Raw genomic sequence first — 6,882 nt, forward strand, 5'->3', positions numbered from 1 at the left:
ACTGCTCGCTAACCGACTGTAGTAGTTCTCTGTGCGGCCCAACATCGGGCTTACCGCGCTTACACTGGACACAGTTGCCAACAAATCGCATGCCATCGCCATATAGGTTGGGCCAAAACATGTGTTCCCGAACTCTGTTCAAGGTCTTGTAGAACCCCAAATGATCCCCTACCGCCGAATCGTGGAAATATCTGAGTGCCATGCTAACTCGTTCCTGTGGAATACAGACCTTCCCTTCACCACGGTTGTCTTCCCCTTTACACAAGACACCCCCCACCCCCCACCCCAGCCCCCGAAGACCTCGCCATCCGCCAACTGCTGCCGAATCGGTCCCCACCCGGGGTCCTCGGCCTGTTTGCCGGCTAAGTCGCAGAAGAAGCCGGGTGTCTCGGAGAGAAGGAAATTGACCCCCAGATCCGGCTCCACGTGGCCCTTGCCTTCCCCAGACTCTGCCGCGAACATACGGATAAGAGCGTCGCCAATTCATTGTCTCTGCCACTAATATGGCGAACCTGGAGATAAGTCTCGTCATCTTAACTTCGGTATGATTTGTAGCGATCTTATTAATCAAAGTTTAAGGGCTGGCACTGGCCAAGTAACTCACGGAGGCTCATTGGTTTCAGTCCAGTTGTATTGCTCACCTGTTCTCCAGATAGGGTTGTGTAGTTTATGTCTCAGAAAATTGTCTGCTCTTGATGTGTGTTGTGTTAGAGATAACTGGCAGCGGTCGACGCTAGCATACTGGGAGCAGAGCACCACGGCGGCAGAGAGATATTTGAGGCCATGTCCTCTCCTTTACATCTTGGGTTATGTTGTCACTTTTGCGTGATTCCATCTTTCCGGTGCTGAACTATAGCATCCAAAGTTTAATTGCATTGCCATGTTGAGTATATTTCTATGTCATTCTCTGCCTCGTGGATCTCTTGTATTGATTTGAATCCTTGGTCTGCTCGCGTCTATCGCCAATTCACACGAAATATTGAAGCAACCTTATTTTAAGGGTATTGTCATATAGTCATGTTCTAGTTGTAATCATTCTAAGAATATTGTTGATTAATCAACTGAGTAAGTAAATTTGAAGGTCCGTTTAGTCAAAATTAAAGGACCCCCTTAATTGTTTTAGTCATTTTTATACAGTTTTGTTTAGGAAAGTTGGCAAGCCGAACGTTAAATATCTGTATTTTTACGCTTAATCTGTTTCTCCCCTGATTGCAAGTAGTGAGAGTTCTGCTATGAATTTTATGGACATTTGTGCTATTTAAGTAAAGCTTTACCTAAGTATATATACCTAGTCATATTCAAATTTCAAGTTTTACGGGTCTCGTTCCACTTAACGAAATTTATTTATTATTTGTCCAACTGATCTGGCCTTGTGATTTTATAATGATTTTGATTGTAATAAAATATGTAGCAACTACAACGGATTACTATTGTGATTTTGGTGTGTCACTACCATACCCCATATCACAGAGGATGAAATGTTTCATGAAATATATGAAAACCTGTTTTTGATACATTGAACGATTAAGAGGGTGGAATATAGGATGTAATGTTTTATGAAAGTATTTCAGTGCGAAAGAGTTTTTAAAGCGAAATCTATGAATATTGTGTTATTGAAAACTACGTGTTTCACTGTTTTTGGAACTACAACCTCCAAGAAGGTGCAATAGGGGCACAGGTTTCACTGACCCATAGCCTTCCAGCCCAACCTGCAAAGTATACGGACTTGAAATTTGTGGAAGGTGTAAATCTTACGCTGAAAGCATCATTTAAGAAGAGATTGTTCGAAATTTCACTCCTATGGGGGTGAAACATGGGTTGAAAGTCTTTTTTTTAAATATGTCCCTATGTCCCTATTGAAGCTATAACTACAAAACTACGAAAATTGACATTTGGTGTCTCAGTCAGATACAAAAAAGAAACAGGTTTTTAGCATTTTCCGAAATTCTTCCATTGGGGGATAAAATAATTAGTGAAGATTTTTTGAAAATAAATCATTATTAAAGAACTACTGAAGCATTTTTATAGCTACATCTATGAAAATAGGTATTTGACATCTCGGTTGGATGTAAAAAAAATGTGTTTCGTTGCTTTTGGAAATTTAACTCACTAATAGAGTGAAATAGGGGATGTAATGTTTTATGAAATATTTCACTATGAAAGCATTTTTAGAATTAAATGGATGAAGATTTGAATTTGGCTCCTCGGCTCTAAATAGAAGAATACGTGTTTAATTGTTTTTGAAAACCCAGCCCCTAAAGGGTGTGAGATGTTTCAGAAAATGGTTCATTATGGAAGGATTGCTAAATATATCTGACAATTCGTATTCGGCTAATATGTTACAATTTTTAAAAACTACGTGTTTTTCTGGTTTTGGAACTTCGAGCATAAGGGGATGAAAATTTTAATGAAATATTTATTGCGTTATATTAAAATATTTTAAATCTGCATCTATGAAAACCGGTATTTCACTTCTCAATTAGATATAAAGAAATATGCGTTAGGGAATGAAAGACTGTACGGAGATATCACCACAAGAATACAAACGGCTTGATTAATAAAAACCTTGGACTCCAGCTGTCAGCATTGCTTTTTGATCATTCAGTAAAAGACCATGCTTCAACGGCGCTAAGTTTAGAAAGTTTAGAAAGTGTTGCAGTTTATACAAGACATAAAAAAACGATTAAAGAAAAAAATTCTTTGCAGACCATGAACGGTCTACGCAAGTAAAGAAGCGGATGATAAGCTAGCTCTTTATGCAAATGAGTTGGTCAGTTTAAGTTCCGAGACATGTCATGCAGCAGGAACGGAATCCTATAGTTGCTACGATTGGCTAAAGGAAAAGTTTTGCAGAATCACTCGAAATCACTTCTGCAAGTGGCTAAGAATCTCGTAATGAATAAAAATTCTGTACTGAGAATTCCAAGGTGGGAGATGCAAAATTCCTCCCCCCCCTTCCCCCTCCTCACAATGCTATCCTTCTTTACCTACAGCAAAAAATAAATAAATTAATTAATAAATAAAACTAGAGAAATTTCTACTGTGAAACTATTTGCATACAAGAGAACGGCCCTTGAAATTTAACTCTTCAAAGTTTTAAGCCCTGCTCATTCCGGATATTGATTAGAAAGTGTTAATCCACATGTGAAACCTGAGTATATAATCCCTGTGACATTTGATCAACGGTGTTCCATAAGGACAGGTTCTCATTCAAAACGTTCGAAAATTCAATTTCTTTGTAGTTGCATTTTTTAAAGGTGTACTTGTCTAGACTCTTGGAACAGAAAGTTTTTTTTTTTTAATCCGTGCTTTACAAAAGTTTCTACAGTCCATTGTTTGAAGCAGTGTCACGGCTGCCATGAGCCGCGCGGGGTACCCGCCATGTGTCCAACGCCTTGTCAAGGTTCGCGCGGCTCCCCCTGTTGGAGGTTCGAGTCCTCCCTCGGGCATGGTTGTGTGTGTGTTGTCCTTAGCATAAGTTACTGTAAGTAGTGTGTAAACATAGGGACTGATGGTTCAAATGGCTCTGAGCACTTTGGGACTTAACATCTGAGGTCATCAGTTTCCTAGAACTTAGAACGACTTAAACCCAACTAAATTAAGGACATCACACACACCCATGCTCGAGGCAGGATTTGAACCTGCGACCGTAGCGGTCGCGTGGCTCCCGACTGAAGCGCCTACAACCGCTCGGCCACATCGGCCGGTCTATCATGTATTCTAGAAGAGTTGCAAGGTCGTCAGTGGCGCCTGTTCTTTCGAGAGCAGTTACTATCTTTATATCTATGGTTAAACGTTACCCAGCCATTGACCTTCGTCTGTGCGAATGCGCACAGGTTGCCGGAACTCTTACGGGAATCGTCACCTTAGTGTGAGCCAGTAATGAGTGGATGGACAAATACCTATTAAGTACATTACGTATGCGGATTGTGGACGGTTGGGGATGTGAGTCTCACGGGAAGCGTGCGAGGGATAAATTCCTGCAGTCGTGCTGTTCATGTGTGCCCTCGATGGCTCAGATGGATTGAGCGTCTGCCTTGTAAGCAGGAGATTCTGGGTTCGAGTCCCAGTAGGGGCACACTTTTCAGCTGTCCCCATCGAAGTATATCAACAACACCTGTCGGCAGCTGAGGGTTTCAATTAATTATCAGTTGTGAAGGTGATTCGATGAACCCTTTGCCAGGCACTTAAATGTGTTTTGCAGGGTATCCATATAGATGTAGATGATAACTCGTCCCGTGTCGCACGTGCTCAAAATGATTCATACTGCAGAATGCATGCAAACATACTCACCGAAAATACGGACGAATATCAAGTGCAGGCTGCCGAGTGCTGCATATCCAGCTTTGACAGATCGGCTTTTCCTGCCAAGAAGAACAGGAAGTTGCTGTCTAGGAACAATCAGAGGTAGAGGAAGGGTTGATAAATACTCCTTGACTTGCAGACTAAACGTAAATAACGAAAATACATTGCCCTCCGTATTGGATTAGCTGTTTTGAATATTGAAAATCTGACTTCAGATTCGTTTTCAGCGACATTAAAAATATATATGTAACACTCAGTTCATGCAAATCGAAGTAATAATATAACTAAATGTTTTCCCTAAACTTTGAACACATTTTTTTCGGGTAACTATTTTCTCAGAACGGCATGCAGCATAAATTAAAAGTGGTTCGTTCTCTTAACATCTACCTCTGACCCCTAAAAGTAAACACTTTTCTTAGGAACTTATAGCTATAATATGACATTTGTTAATATTAACTAATTTTTGTGTAGGCATAAGGAGTGAAACAAACCCTCAAAAATCGAACTCAAAGTTCGAATTAGCACTGTATCGTTAAATTTAAGGTTGTTTCATTGCGGTTAGGTATACGCTCCCATAAATTTTATGTTTTATCGACTGATGTTATCCATTTTCAATTTCAGAGGAATAATGTAGTATCAACTGATGTTACCCATTTTTGAATTCAGGTAACATATGAGGTGCCACACTGCATGCGCTCTGCGTACTCCAGTCTCGCAGGCCCTTGATCAAATCATAATTACGGGCGCCATTTTTTATTGAAAATCTAAAATTAAGCTCATAGTATTATCACTCGTAATTCCCAAACAGATCTTTCGAATGTATTTTCATTGTCTCAAAAAGAATTTCAAATGTACCCTTTTTTGCTCATTTGTATGAGAACCTGGCCGTAACGCCGGAATATAGTCACGAGATTTTTTTTCAGAGACGCTGTACGTTCGCGAGAAGACTTTCGTTCTGCGCGTGTCGAAGGACATTCCTCAGATATTACTGTGTGTGTGCTACTCAGTCGTGCCATTTAAGTGTACATCTTTGCATAGTTTTCCTTTCACGATGTAAACAGTGTTCCGCTCAGTTGCTAACTGGCCAGTGAGTGGTTCCGAAGGTATCGGATGTGCGGTGCGTTCGGTCTGCTAGGACAACAGCAGACTAGCGTGGTGCGATGGCAGAAGCAGACACTGAGGGAGCTAGCTGCTGGGACGCCAGCGAACAATTTATGCCAAGTAAGACGAAGAGGACTATTCTAAAATTACGAGCCGTCTCAAAAGTGTTTACCATTGCTAAATCTTGCTGTTGAGTCTGACAAAACTGGCAGTTTTGCCTAGAGATACATTAGAGAGAGCTACAGGAAATCCCCCCACCCCCCCTCAATGAATTTTTGGTTGTGATGACAGGCCGATTGGTAGTGTAGCCCGAGATCTAAGTTAGGTTGGAAGGTGGTAATTTGATTGAGAGTTGTTTACGCCAACGATTATGAATGCCGACTAAACGTTGTGCGAGCACATTGCCCTGTAGCGTAGCCTAGCGTTTCCGTCCGCGCCACATTTAACACACTTTCTCTAACTGTGTACAAAAGTCTCACAACAGCCACGATAACTACGTTTCTGGTGGGGGGAGGGTAGAGTCCACTATGTAACTTTCACGGCAAATTTTAGTAACCGCATAAACTAACCGAAATAGAAGCGTCATTTTAACTATATTTCCTTTTGTGGGAAAATAATGGTTCTCCTCTTTTGGCAGCAACTGTAAAATGTAGGCGACTTATTAGTTTTTTTTAACTCTGAATCATGATCTCAATAGACGCAGTGCTTTTTTTACGTTACTTGATTTGTGGTCTATAGTAAACAATGCAACGAATTGGTAAATTCTTTGAAGTTTGACGTGTGTTACATAGACGACGTCTGCAATGTTCGTAAGGCCAAGTTTGCATATATTCGGTGTCTGTTTTTTTGGCCATGTACTGTATAATTAAAGGGAGGAGGACTATGTTCAAGGAGCAGTGCATTAGCAGTCTATGGAGAAATTGAGAATTTGGATCTAAAGAACGGCATGCTCGGGCAGTTCGTGCTATTCTGTTGACCACTGTGTAATTCGGACACAGTGATCATTGCCTCTCCCTCGTAACCAGGGGACTCGGGTGCTAATCCTGGTCTGGCACAAATTTTCAACAGTGCCCATTGACTAAAGTCTGTGCCCATTGTCAGCTAATGTCATTGTTTCGGTGTTAAATTGTATTTTGTTCACGATACGTAGTTTGGCTTTTTCATGGATAACAGCTTTGAAAAGCGTACAGGTTATATTGATATTTGCTCGTCGTTAGTCCAAGGCAACTATAGCGATTTATAAACACAGTTGTAGTTCGTATTAAGCCTACATACGTAATTGTGTCCTGTGTTTCTTTACCAAGAACTACTTCGTAAGTAATTCCCCTGTAGTGGTATTTTGTTTTAGTATTTTGTTTAAATATTTATAGACTGCAGGCTTGGATGAAATATGAAACACATGTCCGAAGTTCCTGTTGATACTGCAGATACTGTTTCATCCGTACTAGGGGCCAAAACTTTTCATCTAATACAGAA

At 40.7% G+C, this 6,882-nt stretch overlaps 1 non-coding gene across 1 annotated transcript; it reads left to right on the forward strand.

The window, feature by feature from the left end:
* The first annotated feature begins 4,003 nt into the window (after positions 1-4,003).
* Trnat-ugu (transfer RNA threonine (anticodon UGU)) lies at positions 4,004-4,078 on the forward strand. The gene has a single exon. It is a non-coding gene; the product is annotated as a tRNA-Thr (tRNA).
* The last annotated feature ends 2,804 nt before the right edge of the window (positions 4,079-6,882 follow it).

The sequence above is a fragment of the Schistocerca gregaria genome, unplaced genomic scaffold, assembly GCF_023897955.1.
Source record: "Schistocerca gregaria isolate iqSchGreg1 unplaced genomic scaffold, iqSchGreg1.2 ptg000199l, whole genome shotgun sequence".
Taxonomy (NCBI): domain Eukaryota; kingdom Metazoa; phylum Arthropoda; class Insecta; order Orthoptera; family Acrididae; genus Schistocerca; species Schistocerca gregaria.